Here is a 16,852-nt window from a genome sequence, read left to right on the forward strand (position 1 = left end):
CAATTCTATTTAATTTATTTTCTAATAATGAGACTAATAGCACTATTATAAAAAAGAAATATTTTAGTTTGGCAGGAGAGACTTTCTTAGTCCATTTTGGCTTTTGGTGAGTGTCCTCTTGTTTTTATTGTATATGACTATATGTAGCCTATTTGTCAACAACTCATGCCTGAAGCTCTCAAAGAAGGTTGTCCTATTCAGAATTCTGAAAATCCTAGGACCTGTAGGGTCAGTTGCAGCAAACACCTGTGGTCAGCAGAGGGCAGTGTAGAAGAATAGATTACCAAGGTTTTCAGTCTACTACAGCTGTGATCCTAATTTCCATTCGACAATCCTTCCTTAACCTGAGCTGGCAGTATAAAGATACTATAGTTGATGAAAAATGTGTCCATGTGAACTCCTAGCCAAAAATGGGAGCTTGGGGTTACCCTGGGAGGAGTTGGTAAGGGTCACATGCTCATGCCTGAGGCCAAAGGAATGATAACAGCAATTAATAGTATTTATTGGTTGCCTGCTATTTGTAAAACTCTGAACTAAATGCTGAATATGTTCTCTCAACTAAACTCAGAAGAAATTTGTGAACACCTGACTTTGTTCCCATTTTACAAATGAGGAAAGGGGGTCTCAGGTGGGTCAGAAGGTTTGCTAAGATCACAGGAACAGCAAGAGAAGGAAAGGAAATCTGTGAAGCCTCTGTTATTTCTACAGTGTGTTGGTACCTCACAAGAAAGAGTGGACATTATTTCTCTAGAAATCTATGCAATGAGGAAGGGACAGTGAAGAGTTGAGTTCCATCAGGAGGTAGCCTTTGGCCTAGTTAGTCTGGCTGGATTTGCTAGCTGGCCAGAATCTAAAAGACTAAACTCTAGATATTCTTTTTTTCATCTTTTATTTATTTGGTACAGGGTCTCACTATGCAGCTCAGACTCATAGTTATCCTCCTGTCTGAGCCTGCCCAGTGCTGGGATTACAGGGTTGTCCCACCATGCCCGGTTTTGGTGGCAAGCTCAGTGTCTGGGTCAGGCTTGGGATGTGGTACCAAGGATCAAACCCAGGTTCTTGCACTTGCCAGGCAGACACTTAGACTGCCAAGCTTTCTCCCCAGTCCAAACTCAAGATATTCTGATAAGAACCATATTTTTTTCTGTTTACCATTACCATTTCCCATTTCCAAATTTTTTTCAGTCGCTCTCATTCCTATGTACCTCATAGATAGGAGTAGCTGCCTGACACAGCCTTAGGGCTGCAAGTTAGCTGGACGTCAGCAAATAAACCTGAGACAGGAAACTCATGCCCTCCCATGATTTTGTTTTGGTTTGGAGACTTTGTATTTTGTCTTCTCTTGGCTTTATCTTACTTCCTTAGATAGTGAGCTTTTTGAAGTGTAGACATTTTGTTTGTTTCTTTGAATACCCTGGAGTCACTAGTGCCTCCATGGTTAATTAATGCATATTGAGTGAAGGAACTGAGATCACTCTTCATGGAGAAGGAGAAAGCCTCACCACATAGAATGTTTAATTCCATCCCAGTCTAGCAGTGCACCAGATCTCTCCCTAAACTCTCCTGGTGAGCTACTTCCTAAGTTCCTCTGGTTGTCTTTAGAAATTGTAGTGGTTTCGAGAATCAGCCTTCCTCAATAGCCTTGTGCCATACCACATCTGTCCTTAGCTGTACTGTTCTTTGAGTGTCTCTCATACTGTTCTCTCATAACCTGAGATAAAATGATGACAGCTTCTTGGCCACTTTCTCAGAAATGGGCTGATCTTTATTTGATACAGAATCCAGATAGCCATTCTCTCATTTATTTTTACTCACAGTAAGTCAACTGTTTATTTTTGAGAGGCAAACATCATGTGCAAAAGCATATGCTAATGAAAAATTTCTCTCTTTTAGGGGTTTAGATTCCTTCTCCTTGGGCTAACTATGGCAGAGAATAATAAGACGTGTCTATTAACAGCCTGTTCTTTATCATATTCCCAGAAAAACAATAGAGACACTTTTCATTATAAAGGTTTCGCTGCAGATTTCTGTTAAGAAAGTGGCTAGGGTAAGCCAGAGAAGCAAGCTGAGTGAAGAGGCCAAGTTTTCACTGTAGTGTACCCCTGGTTGGTAAGTCCTTTGACCACTGTTTTCTGCTTTCAGCTATAGATGGTGTTCACTAACCTGTTTCCTGGCTTGTTCTAGTAGAACTAGCATGGTGCTTTTCCTGCTGAGTCACAGACGCATCACTCCTTTATCTCACCTAGGCCTTTGCCATTTCCCTGGCTTTGTAGACCCGTGAGCCCAGTTAAGTAGGCCTCTGACCTGCTCGAGCATGACTCTTCTCTTCAGATTTCTTCCCTTTTTCAATTTGTGTGATTATTTTCAAAAACAGATCCTGAAATTAATTTATTAGTGTTCCGTTCCTTGGAGTTGTGATTCTTTTTAAAGTTTCTGGCGAAAGTCAGAACTTTACTTTCTTTGATAAATTTCTCAACTGTATTATGATGGTATTTCAACTTCTTACTGTAGATTTTCATTGGAGGATGGGTTCTTATTTAAGTTCTTTGTGGGTGCATCTAAATAGCCTCTTGAGCCTCAGAGCTTATACATTCAAAGCAAATTGTTCTAACCAGTCCTGCTCCTGAGATCTTGATCTTTGCCACCAGCCCCATCAAGCTAGTTAATTTCATAGATAGACAACCTCAGATTAAGCATTCATTCCTTTATGCTTAGTTCCTAAATCCAGCTAATTACTAATTTCATTATTGTATTTCACTTGCACTACCTAAGTTCAGGCCTTTTCATGTACTATACTTCTAAACTGGAGCCTCTGCCTTTGTTGATACTTTGTCTATATATTTCTCACTGTCACTGATTTCCTTTTCTTAAAGAAAATCAAATCCTGGACCTACCCTCAGAAATTTAGCTTCTAATGGGTTGCACAAAGTACTTATTACAGCCTTAAAGGCTTTTTATAGTCTCCCTTTCTATCTTTATCTGGGGCTTCTGAGCAGCACCCAAAGCCACAGTTAACTTCCTGTGTCTTAAACATACCTTTCTTTTATAACTATGTAGCTTTGTTGAAGAAATTACTCTTGAAAGCTCTCCTCCAACCTCTAATGCCTGGTGAACTCCTTCCACTTAAAGCTTTCTGACCCCTCTCCCTTCCAAAGCATTATATCAGAAAGTAAAGTAAATACAGTAGGATAAAAGTAAATTCCTTTAAGAAAGCATTTTCTTTGTCGAAATGATGACCGAGTAAGTATTCTGTAATGTGAGCCTTTATGTCATGACCTTCATGTCAAATTGGAGCACAAATTTCCTAGGATCTGTAGGCATTCTACTTGACAGAACAAAGAATAAAGGGTCAAAGATCACTTAGGATTGAGACAGTAGATTTGATTAAGGGTCTTGGATGCCAGGTTGACAATTTGGATCTTCCTTTTCAGGTCAAATCATCAAATGCTTTTAAGCTATCGAGAGATATGACTGGAATTTCAGTTGCAAGACAAAGACCATTCCATCAGCAATGTGTGGGAGTGTGTGGATGTGAGAGTAAATGAGGAGGCAGAAAAACCTGCAGTAACCCAGACCAAGAACCAGCGGGCTTGTTCCATAAAAGTCCAGGTGGTAAATAGTTTTGCTTTTATAACCTTCATTGCCTTTATGTTCTGCATTGCCAATACTCGAATTTCTCACTGTCAGTTGAAAGTACTATAGTTCTAGACAACATTTTATTTACAAAAGTTGATTAGGACCAGAAATCAGCCTAAGGGTCATAGCTTAACAATTTGTGGTCTGGACAAGTGACAATAATAATGTGCCACATAAGTAGGATTGTACTAACTGAGGTAGAAAGGGGAAGAACTGGTAAGTCTTGGTAAGGAATTAGAGATGGAAGGTATGGAGAAGAAGGAAACTCAAAATATATCTCAGATATAAGTTGCTAAGCATGCTGTAGCCCAAGATGTTTAGAAGACTATGTTGATCTCATTTTTTCCCCTGGACTGAATTTCAGTGTTTAAGGGACTTGTAGAGTAACCACCCAGGGGCATGAGAATATGTGGTGTGGTGGAGTTTGCACTGTTATGGCAATGATTCTTTAACTTTCACCTATTTTGTGCCCATTAGGAATTCTTTAAAATTATCTTACCTACAGAAAGGAATATTCTGAATCAATTTTATATTTTCTTTTTACAACCAATAAGCCCCTCATAACCAAAGCAACCCCATCAATGGACCTTAACACTAAAGATGATTCATTTCATATGACAAGAGAACAGCCCTATTTTCCTTTCAGGAAGAGTTAGCCTTCCTTTTTGCAGTTGATACTGACTTCATCTTGCAATCAGGTAATCCTTCCTACTGCTTCTGACTGTAGATTTCAACCAGAAATCTCACAAAGTCTCCTCTATTCCCCTTTTGTCTTGTTTCCGAATCTGGACTGTTCAAGAGGACATGTGATGATCCTCTACTTTTAACAAACTACAGACTGTACTGCCGTATCCCAGAAGAGATAAAGACTTTTGAGTTACCAAGAGTTGCTTTGGTGTCATTTTCTTTGAGGATATAAGTTGTCATTCTCCTAACAGAGAAAGAGTGTCTATTAATTTCCAGAACTATTGGTATCAGTCCACCAATCACAGCATGGCTCTGTGCAGAGAAGTGGCTGGGACCCAACACACCCCAAATCCTGAGGGTGTCATGGGCTTTGCCCATCCTACCATATCTTTTTGTACCTTTCTGTTAAAGTCTAACCCCCATTTTTCTGAGGCAAGATGGAGGCTGGATGATTACTTTTTATTTTGGAAGCACTTACTATAGGTAATAAGTGGAGTGTAGAATCAATAAATCAAATATTATCTTAGTGGCTTTTAATTCTGGGTACACATTAAAATCATCTTGGGGACTTTGAACAAACATTGATGCCCAGATCAATGGAATACATGTCTCTTCAGGTGTTCCTAGGTATTTTTACAAATTCCCCAGATGATTCAAAAATGACCTACAAGAAGCATTACACTAGACTTTAGATTGAATTTTTGATCATCTAGGAAATGAAGTATCTCTCATTTGTTTGCTTGTGAAGAACTTATATTTAGCCAGCTAGCCACATGTCCTCCAAACATGTCCTCAAATCCCTGGCAGAAAAGAGCCTTAAAGTAAAGTCGAACAGAATTCCCAGGAACTGCCACACTTGCTCACTCTTGCCTATGCCTGACCCAGCTTCTTCTAGGCTCACTGATATAAACACACAAGAGGGCTTTTGATGGTAGCTTTCCCGAGTGAAACTGGCAGCTCTTTAGAAACACTACTGGGGGCTGTAACAGCAGATATTCTGTTATGTTTTAAAGGAAATTGTTGATGACCACAAGGGAAGGAGGGGCCTGAGGACCTGGTCCGAGAGGTCTTGGTGGAAGAAACTGCAAGGAGTCCTGCTATCTGTGTATGTACATATGTAGCAAGGGCTTTCTTTTGGATAATAATCAAATGAAAATGAGAAATTAGTGCCACTGTTGGTTATTATCCATCTAGGTGAAGTTTTGAGAGAAAAAAAAAAAGAAAAGAAAAGAAACATCTGAAAGGTTACCTTTTAGTAATAGAAATAATTTACTTTTTCCATTTTCATCTTTGACAATTTTAAAGTGCACATTTTACTTTTATCTTTTAAAATTAGCTGTCCTAGTGAGCATTACACTTTATTTACTGCTTTTGTGAAGAAAACCATCACTCTCTAATGAATCATAACTCATTCCAGTATTAATTGTTCAAGGTTCTATACAGAAGGCTCAACAGTATGGAAACAGTAAACACAATTTCCCTTTTTTTCTTGCTTAATTGCTAGATAACAAATCTCAGGTATTACTCAGAGCGGCAGCAGTTGTGGAGAATCCTAAAATAGATTCCTTGTTTTTGTCAGATCATAGATTGTAGTGGAGAAGAGCACAGCCAGGCAGCCAGGCTGATCACAGCTTTGGTTTGAATCGAGTCTGGTAAACAGAGGAAGAGATTACACCAAAGCACCCTTAAATTCTGGGTCATTCAGTATCGGAGTATGCAAGGAGGGAAATAAATTCAATAAGGGCCTACAGTTTGCCTCTGCTAATGAGGAAGCCCCTGGCCTCTATTACGTGGTACAAGAAGGAGCAAATGCTTTTTACCCCTTTTCATCAATCCCAAATCTCATTGGTTTCTAAAAATCGAAACAACACGTGTCTTTTAAAGAATAAAACTCTGCTTGAGATTTCAGGATTCTACTTTACTTTTGTCCTTCTAGAGACCTGTACTCCCCTATCTGGATGGTCAGCTGAGTATTTGAAATAAAAATTTGTAATTAATTAGAACTTATCAATCATGGTCTGTATCTAGTCAGGCTTCTATATGATGAATAAACTATTATTACAGTAGTTTCTAAACTACTAATATTTGTGTAACCTAGTGATACTTTCCTTGAAAATGAAAATTTCTTGCCATAGTGACATGAGTGTAACTAGCATGAAGCTACTCCCGTGTCTCAGGTACTCTCCTCTCGTTGCTGGGACAAATACCCAACCCTCAAAATAAAGGAAGGAAGGGTTTATTCACCTCTCAGTTACTGGAGGTTTCAGTCCATACTCAGCTGGCTCCAAGGCAGACTGGCACACGGCAGAGGGCAGCAGTTCATGGTGGTAGAAGGTAGCAAAACAGCAAAAGCAAAAGGGAGGAGTAACAAGAATGGCTACAGAGAGGAAGTCGGTCTCTCTGTCTCCCTTATGTTACATTCAGGTTATCTGCCCCAGGCTGGGTGTAGCACTCACACCCATAATCCCAGCAGTACCAGACCCATAATCCCAGCCTTGGATTATGAATTAATCACAAACTGTAGAACTGCATCTCAATGGCTGCATGAGGTTCTGAGGGGGCAAATACACACAAACCATAACACCCATTTGGACTTACTGTAGTTTTATGGAGTGGTTGTCAATCCTCTGGGCTGGGTCTTGGCGTGGTGGCTGGAGGCTGCATACCAGCTTTATTTTTTCCTAAATAAAATTCTATTTACTTAGAAGCATTCTGAATATCCACAAAACAGTTGCAACTGTTTTTTTGCAACTACAGAGTGATATTCACTTAACAGAACGTTTCATATAAGCTGCCTCAGAGACAACTGAAGATGAAAAACTACCATCCCCATGTATAACTAATTTGTACTGTGCACCAACAAGAACCTGCTCTAAATTTCCATGCCAATTTACAACCCCCATACTGTGCCAGGCGAGGTTAGGGGCTATTCAAAACACCACCAGGACAGGGCTATCTAAAGACACATTTGGTAGTATGTTAACTATACCAAAAAAAGACACTGTTGTGCTCGCTTCGGCAGCACATTTACCAAAAAAAGACACTGTACAGTTTAAAAACACATCTTACACAGCCTTACATTTCAATTTTTTCTTCTTCAAAAGAAGTAAATTGTGTACGGGGGGTGGGTGTTAAAAGCTTTATAGACAAGAAAAAGAAACTGCAAGAACCAACTTATTCATCATCATCCTTTTCTTCATCATCCTCTTCTTCATCCTCCTGATCCTGTTCATCTTCTTCCTCCTCCTCTTCCTCCTCATCTTTCTCATCCTCCTCCTCTTCCTTCTTTTTCTTGCTTTTTTTTAGCCTTGACAACTCCCTTTTTCACTGCATCAGGATTTCCTTTAGTCTGGTAGGCAACAATGTCCTTTTCATACCATTTGGTAGCTTCCCTTTTTGATTATTAAGTTTCCAGAAGTCTGTGTAAGTGGCAAAAGGCATCCTTGATGTGAGGTGGAGAGCTACATTAACACATCAACAATGCAGCTCAGATTCTACACTGCAGAGACGAGGAAGTTAGCCAGGTGACAGCAGAGACTCCCTGGGTACTGGCGAGGGCAGCTCGGGTGAGAGGATGGCCTGATCCTGCTGCACTCCAGCATCAGGGAGCAGGAAGGACATCACCCTTCAGGGCTCTCTCTTTCTCTCTGGAAAACTTCTTAATTTTTTCTCAGGATTACGTCCAAAATTTTAATATTTTTATTCTATTCATTTAGCATTTTATTTTTCTCATACTTTCCCTTTTAGTAAAAATAATAAATGACTCTTTTAAAACCTTGTAGTATTAATAGCATTCTAGTAATATAACTTAATTATAATATAAAATTAAATCAGTAAATTAATGTTAACTCACATTAATATATATTAATATTAATAAATATTTTAATAAATGTGGCTCATTTTTGAAGAACCAGATTAAAAATAGCTATTTCATACTGTGAATACTACAGTGCAAACATTTCAAATATAGGACTGAAGGCTCTCAGCTATAAATGTTTGAAATTTAAACTGGGTTTTCACTTACTCCTTTCAACCAAGGGGTGATATAATATGGAGGGACTATAGGATACCTGGGAATTGTTTCTAACATTTTTATGTTTTAGACCAAGATCAATTTCAAAAGAGAAAGTTTAAGAGACATTCAGTGAAGGGGCTGGGGAGATGGCTCAGTGGAATAAGCACTTCCCTGGCAAGTGCAAGGGCCTGAGTTCAATCCCCTGTTGGGGTGGGGGAACAAAGACAGACAGACAGACAGACAGACAGACAGAGAGAGAGAGAGAGAGAGAGAGAGAGAGAGAGATTCCATGAGTACTGATTAGGAGCTAAGTACTGTGCTATTTCCTAAGGACAAAAAGTGAGGGATAGTTTTGCACGTGATCATCTTGGTTTCTAATGGAGGACGAATATCAGTATACAGAGAGCTGGGCACAGGCAAAGTGGAAGTGAGCTGTAGAAAGACTTCAGGTAAAACCTACACTCCAGGCTCTGTGAATCAATTTTCTTACATGAAAATTAGGGCTAAAAATATCTTCTTAGCAGGGTTGGAAATCTCTACAACTCTGGAATTTAAATGAAAATGAGAAGTTCCTACAAGAAATTCAATAATGTATTTTCTAATGGCTCTGGCACAGACTGGGTAGAGAAAGACTGATGGCATTGGAAAGTGGCAGTGTTTGTCAGGTTGAGCATCAGGAAATGTGTCTGGTGTACTGGTGGCTGATGGTATTTCCTGAACACCACTGAAACAGTAGCAAACTAGCTATGGCTCTGGTGGACTGAGTTCCCAGTCAGATGAGGAATGGCTTATGGCTATGAACAGGAATGGGCTTTTCTATAGTCTTTCTATAGCTTAGGCAAAACCCTAGATTATTCATTTGATCACATTGGATGGAAGATACATTAGGAACTTTCCATCTTTATTCCCTTGAAGTCTTTCTTTGGGCCTGGAGATGGGAACAAGCTATTTTTGGAGCAGGATTTAGAGGAAAAAAACATCTATTAATCCTAAAGAGTCCCAGAGATGGCAAGCACAATCGTTGACTCAGCTATGGAGAACACAGCAAAGAAAGGCTGCATTGTTTTGAAGACAGTTGCTAGGTACCTACATAAAAAATAAATAAATAAGGAATTTTTTTTTTCTTTTTTGGTGTGTGTGTTTTGCTCCTTGAATGCCTTCAGGGCACTTTTGCATGGCTGGAGTGTTGTGGGGATCGAACTACAGCAAACTGAGGCTGCCAGCATTGTGGAAGCAGCCAATTAAAGAACTGAGCTAGGGCTGGGCCCCCGTAAAAAATAAATAAATAAAACAAAGCAAAACAAAACCTGGCAGGATGTTCTATGCCTCTTTAATTTGTCAGCATACTTGGGAAATTTAATGAAATTTATTTCTAGTTTTTGTTTGTTTGTTTACTGATGCTATCATAAATGTTTTTTGTTGTTTTTTCCGTTGTCTTTTGCTGGGTTATATCTACCCCCAAACTTTGTGGCTTTAAAGAATAATTTCTGAAGATAATTTTTCTCATATTTATGTAGATAAACTTGACTTAGCTGGATACTTAGTGGCTGGGGATAGTGTCATCAATAAGTTCACCTGGGCTAGAGACACAACATGTGTGGTGACAAACAGGTCAGCCAGGGTGACCTACATATGACCTCGTCATGAAGGTTGGCTTTTTATCAGGTGGTAGTTGAATTTCAGAAGTAAGAATTCCCAATTTCTTATTTGGAAATTGTTAATTCTTTGAGGCACAACATGAAAAATGACAACATCATAATACAGTTAGAAACAAAGGAGCTGAGTCACTCCCTCCCCTCCATTTAATGGTAAGCAGCAGCCCCTGACCCCCATTAGTCCTGCTTCCATTATCCTAAGAGAGGTAAAAAAAGAAACCAACAAAAGCCTAGGAGATTATCCTATGCAAGAGCACAGGCACCATGGGGGATTTAGTGGACAGCACCTAAAGCAGAGGTGTCTGGCCTTTAAACTCTTTTTTTTTTTTTTTTACATAATTTTATTGATAAATAACAATGAGACAGTTTCAAATCAAATTGGTAGGACAGTTTTAATAATTAATATACTGCATACAATCTTCTTAGTGGTTAATTGCTGTACAAAGACCTTTAAACTCTGAAAGCCTGAGTTCTTGGCTCCTTTCTTTTAAGTCCTTATAATTAGACCACTTCCAGCCTGAAGAGAAAAATCTTCAACAGACCAGTCTGTTCAAATAGGAAAACCCACTTACCAAGCCTGAGAGACTAAAATAAATCTTTATCTGGATGGCTCCCAGACTTGGTTGTCAGGCTTACAGGAAACCCTGTAAATCTACAGAATAACACACTGTCAGTCAACAAAATGTTACTGTCATCCTGTACTTCCCTCCCCTCAAAGAGGCACCAGACCCACCAATGACCCCTGATGTCCCCTCCCATTCCCTGTGTGAGTCTATAAAGCAGACTCCTTTTCTTTGTCCGTGGTCAACAGCCTTTTTACCCTTGACCAGGCTGCACCCAGCCTGAAGTAAAGATATCATTGTTTGCTTCAATCCTGCCTATTCTAGTGGTCTCGATTGCTCCCTGGGGTCTAGCCTGACACTTTCCTTCCCTTTTCCTTTTTCTGTTGCTACCTTCGACCTATACGCAGTGCTTTTCTGTGGCCCTAACACTTTTCTTGGACTGTTTGGCACAGATTGAACCTGAATGCAACTTCCTGTGGCCATCAATAAATATAGTTGCTTACTTAATATGCTTATACTTGGCAGTTCTTTCCTCATTACATGTAAGAACCTAGACTACTGTTGCACTGTTTAACTATAACAACTGATAAGCCAACCCAGGAGGACATCACCAAAGCTAAGGGGACCTCAGTGGACAATGAGCCAAGAGACTTCATTGCACAGTGGCCCAGAGACCTTTGCAGACCTCAGCAGAAGCGAGCAACCAGCATTCCACCAGCAAGGAAGGCAACTCCCTATTCCCCCAGGAGAACCTCTCCCACTTTCTAGGCAAAGGACAGATTCCTAGAAGGAGAGGTAGACCAGCTGCTGATTAGAGATGACTAGATTGGGAAAGGAAAGACCCTTATGGGGGACAGGAGGATCTGCGCCAATCAGTTGGGTTTATATCCTGTTGTTGATCCACACAACTTGGAAAGTCTACCTTGGAGGCTGTGGCACAGGCCTCCCTGGGGATAGACCTAAGTCAAATGGAGTACAGAGGGCCAGTGCTTTGGCATAGTTCTCACAGAAAGAGGTCAGGAGACAGATCTGGCCAGTCCGAATTGTTACTTTTCTCTGTGGAGTACTTGAAACTTGCTTGGACTCGGGCAGCTCTTTATTTAGTGCCAAAGGTGTTTATGCCTTCCCTGGGTCATGGACTCACAAGAAGTGCTTCCTTAACATAGGTTTCAAGGGCCAGCGAGATGTTTAGTGGACTAAGCATCTGCTTAGGCAAGCACAGGAATCAGGATTCAATCCCCAGTACCACATGCTGCGCTGGCCCCGCCCTCAGGCATGCTAAACCAGTGACAGAGTCCGGGGGTAGGGGCGCACACATATAATCCCAGCTCTGGGGAGGCTGAAAACAGGAGGATCACTATGAGTCCAAGCTGCATAGTGAGACCCTGTACCAAATACATAAAATTAAAGAAACAAACAAACGCAAACACTTCCTGTTTGTTGTTCGAGAAAGCAGAGAAAGGAAAGCGTGAGGAACCACCATACTCACCACCAGCGGACGATCCCGGAGCCACGAAGGGACCGGCCACACACCTCCTCCTTTTCGCCGCTGGTCGTCGGCATCCTCAGACTTGTCCCAGCACTATTCAAATATGGTGTCCACAACATGTAACTCAGTTGTGCTCCAAATTTTCTGATCAAGAAGATTATGGAGCCACAGAGGAATGTGTTTGATATGTATAGTGTGCCTGAGGAGAGTCACATGGAGAGAAAAAACATTTTCTCAAGCTTTCACAGAGAGCAAACTGGTCAAGCAATGGCAGTGACTCATCCTCATGTCAGACACTGACAAAAGGATGTACAAAGGGCAGTACAGGGCTACAGGATAAATCCTGAGAGCACTTGGCTGAACTTATCAGATACAAAAGTTACATTTCTTGTTATATAGGTCTTGCTTTATCTTGGTCTTAACCATTCAGTAGAAAAGTATAAAAATGAGGTATATAAAGTAAATCCATATTAATATGGTGAGCTGTAAAAGGCTCAAGTCAATAACTTCTACTAATATAATAGACTGCTAGACAGTGTTGGATTGTTTAGTTGAATTCAAACACCTATAGTATTTAGATGCCAATAGAATATTCACCTCTGACAGGACAGAAAAAAAAGGATATAAAGGAAAGATCATTGTGTATTTATATATAGAAAATAGGATAAATTTACAGCTACTTTTGCTTAATGCAATGAGAAGAAAGAGGTGTACTAACAGTGTAACAGTGTTTGGACAGAATATCCTGTATGCTTCTTGTACTATGGATAACCACTAAAAAGATAACAGTGTACAATGTATTGATTATCAAAACTGCCCTATTAATCAGCTGTGAAACTGTCTCATTCATATTTATTTCTCAATAAATTTTTTTAAAAACATCGTGAATTACTATGGAGTTCTAGGTGTGCAGAGGTATGCCTCCCTCAAGGACATAAAGAAAGCATACCAGAAACTGGTGCTGTATTGGCACCCAGATAAAAGTCCTGAGAATAAAGAAGAAGCTGAGAGAAAATTCAAATAAGTGGGTAGGTATATAAGGTTTTATCAGATGCTAAAAAACAGGACATCTATGGCAAATATGGCAAAGAAGGATTAAATGGTGGTGGAGGAGGTAGACATCACTTTGACACTCCATTTGAGTTTGGGTTCACATTCCAGAACCCAGAAGATGTTTTCAGGGAACTTTCTGGTGGAAAGGACTCATTTTCATTCAACTTCTTTGGTAATGAAGACCCATTTGAAGACTTTTTGGGGGGAACCAAATGGGTCCCCAAGGAAGCAGAAGCCATGGTACAGGCTCTTTTTTCTCCACCTTCAGTGGATTTCCATCCTTTGGAGGTGAATTTTCTTTGTTTGATGCAGGATTTCCTTCATTTGGATCCCTGGGTCATAGGGCCTTACTTCATTTTCATCCACATCATTTGGCAGTAGTGGAATGGATAACTTCAAATCTGTATCAACTTCTACTAAAATCATTAATGGTAGAAAAATCACCACAAAAAGAATTGTCAAAAATGGTCAAGAAAGAGTAGAAGTTGAAGAAGATGGACAGTTAAAGCCTTAACAATAAATGGTAAGGAGCAGCTGCTGTGCTTGAATAACAAGTAATTCAATGCTCGCATTTAACAGAATTGTCAACTATAACAAGCACTATTTGAGGATTAACAGGAACATTATTTTTAAAGATTTCAGATGAACTCAACTTTCAGTATAACTGTACCTAAAGTATTTATAAACAGCTCATCAGAGTCCCTCTTTGTCACAGACTTTTGAGTTTACTGTTGAGACCACACAGTAGGACCATTTTTTGTCTTTAAAATTGTAATCCTTGTATGCACTTTCCTTTTTTATTAAATGTGATCCAAGGTAAGCCTTGACTGGAGTAGTGCTAGGACAACATGGTACTCTAACACCGCAATGGATCCACTATCCATTGTGTTTGAAACGTGAACCAAGTAGCGTCCGCCTGCTGTGAAGCTAACATTGCCAGGACGGGTCCTCCACAAAACAATTTCCATTTTTTTCAGTATTTAGAAATGAAAGATATACATTAATGGTAAAACATTTCAGGTTCAATACCAATTTAAGGATGTTTTCTAGTTGCGCATGGATGCCAGCAACTTAGTAAAGTTTTGACAATTATTTTAAATGTGTAATGTTAAGCTTACATTTATAAAAGCTGGTAAACTGGGTCTCTGTCATTTGCTTTAAGAACAAAAACAAAACAAAACAAAATAAAATAAATGTGAATGTGTTTAGTGCATTCTTTCCGGAGTGGGAAAAAATAACTAAATAAACACAGGTTTCAAAGTTTTTCCATTTTTTAAAATTCATTTTAAGGAAAAAGAAATAGCAATGAGACAGTTTCAAAACAGGTTAGTTAGGACAGTTACAATAATTAATACATTCCATATTGTTGTCTTTGTAGTAGTTACTCAGAGTGCAAGATACAGACGTGATACCTTGTCTAAACACTATGAGTACAAATCTTCTCATTGAACTAAGAGAAAGTAGCTGTATATCTATCCTATTTTGTATACACAGATTTTTTTTTCACTGCAAAATTGTCCTTCTTTATATCCCCCTTTTTTCTTTTGTTTCGGCAGAGATGGGTGTTCCTTTGTTATTCAAATATTGTAGGTGCTTGAATTCCTTTTCCTTTTCTGATCCCCTTTCCTCATAAGGCTTCTACTAGCAGAGTATCCCATTTGTTTAGCTGTTGCTTCTGGATAACTCAGGAAACTAGTTAAGAGGTACCATGTCAGAAGAAAAAAAATAGTCTATTTTAAAGCTTCCTCTTCTGCCTACAGCTGCTGGGAACAAAACAAGTTTGCTCTGACTGACTTAATCTTCTCAGGGTCCCACAACCCACCTAGAGCTGTTACTTTTTAAAATAATTTGCTGATATTGGTTTGTTCTCCTATTTACTCAGTTTTTCTTCCTTTGTGATAACTGTGGCTTTAAGCTTACGTTCCTTTCTAAAAGGATGTGCAACCTGTATTGGCTTACTGAATTTCCACCGTGCCTAGCTTTTGTTTTGAGATTCTATCACCAAATATGTGCTTTGTAACTTGATCTAGTGAAATGAGATTTCTCTAAGGATGGATCTTACTCCTTTTTAATTGGCTAAGGGGCACCCAGCCAGTAAGGCATATCTTCACCTGGAAGATGAATTACATTTATAGGAGGAAATCCAGTGGGTCCAAAGGAAGGAATACTGATGCTCATTTCAGCCTGGAGAGGTCCAGTCCCAAAAATTCAGCTCTCCTAGGGGACACCCAATATGAGAGCTGGACAGGATCTCCAAGAGATGCTCCTTCAAGGCCACACTAATAGGGGCTGACCCAGGGACAGGCCTAGTAGATCCTGAGGAACTCAGCCTTACCAGGTCACGTCCTTGAGGCTGAAAGGCTTGGGCTATCAGAAGATGCCCTGTTAGGTCTCTGCTATTGAGACTGACCCAGGAACAGGCTTACCAGAATCCTAGAACTGAACTTTTTTAAGTCTTTCAATCTTCAGATGAGAATAATCTCATCTTTTCCTTTGAATTCCATTCTTAACCATTCAGAAGAGTTTCTTACTAAGACCCTTCAAAGAGATCATCTTATATTCCTGTGTAATAAAAAAATGGCCTAGGTATTCACTTGGGGAAAGTGAGACATGGTTACCCATTGGCAGCCTCAAATATAATGCTATATTTTAGCTATATCTTTACTGTAAGGAACAGAAAATGGTCAGAGGTGCCTCATGTTCAAGTCTGTATGGCCCTCTCCCAGAGACCTGACCTGTACCTCTTCAGAAAGCTGTTCAGTCAGCACACTCAGGAGATAAAGGCCACTTCCTGAGTCAATACCATATATGTCTAGATCTATCCACCATAGGGCCCTGAATCTAAGAAACTATGTCTAAGCCCATCACTATTCTTTGTCTTCCAAAAGTAATAGGCATGAATGGTACAGTCTGGGTGCTAGTTTCTTTTTCAGCTACAATTTTTTAGCAGTACAAGAAAAAATTAGGTAGATTTCCTGGAAATCCTGAAAAGTTTGCTAATGGCTTCAGTATTTTAACAATGGCTTTTGATCGGACCTGATGAGATGTCCAATTTATTCTCATCTCTTGTTGCAAAGTAATAAAAAGGAAACGGAGAAGGAAGGCTACAAATCAGTCCAATGTTAAAACCTTTGCAGCACTATCCTCTGATAACCAGCCAACTGCCACATTATTTGGGCTCCAACAGGAGCCTGAGTTGGATTATAACACAGAGGGTGGAGAAGCCAAATAAAAGTTGTATGTCAGGGCCATTTTCACTGGTATGTAACAACAGATGTCTAAACCTATGAAATACAATAAGCTTCAGTCTATTAATCAGGGCCTGGATGAGAACTCAGTTGCTTCTCAGCTTCAGCTTGAAGATGCACTGTGTAAATACACTAATTTAAACTCTAATCTAGAAAAGCTCAGATTATCCTATGGCAGTACTTTAGTAGTCAGCTCCAGATATTAGAGAAAAGCTCCAAGAACTTCAACATGGCCCACAAACTGAAATAAACCAATTGCCAATATTGTTTGGTATTTAATAACCGTGATAAAATAGAAATGCTAGGCTAAAAATAAAACAAACATGGGCTAAAGTCATGTTTACCCCATTTGATAAAACTCATGACAAGGCTCACACTAGGGGAAGCCCAGATAATCCCAAGAGAGATGCAAACAGGTCAGAGTGCTTCAAATGCACATGGGAAAGGAAAGCCGTCACAAACCACCTAGCCCTTATCAGACCTGTTAGAATACAGGAAAAATCTTT

At 39.6% G+C, this 16,852-nt stretch overlaps 1 pseudogene; it reads left to right on the forward strand.

Annotated features, from left to right (window-relative positions):
• The first annotated feature begins 12,916 nt into the window (after positions 1–12,916).
• On the forward strand, positions 12,917–13,656 carry LOC105741668 (annotated as a pseudogene).
• The last annotated feature ends 3,196 nt before the right edge of the window (positions 13,657–16,852 follow it).

The sequence above is a fragment of the Octodon degus genome, unplaced genomic scaffold, assembly GCF_000260255.1.
Source record: "Octodon degus isolate 3935 unplaced genomic scaffold, OctDeg1.0 scaffold00019, whole genome shotgun sequence".
Lineage (NCBI taxonomy): Eukaryota > Metazoa > Chordata > Mammalia > Rodentia > Octodontidae > Octodon > Octodon degus.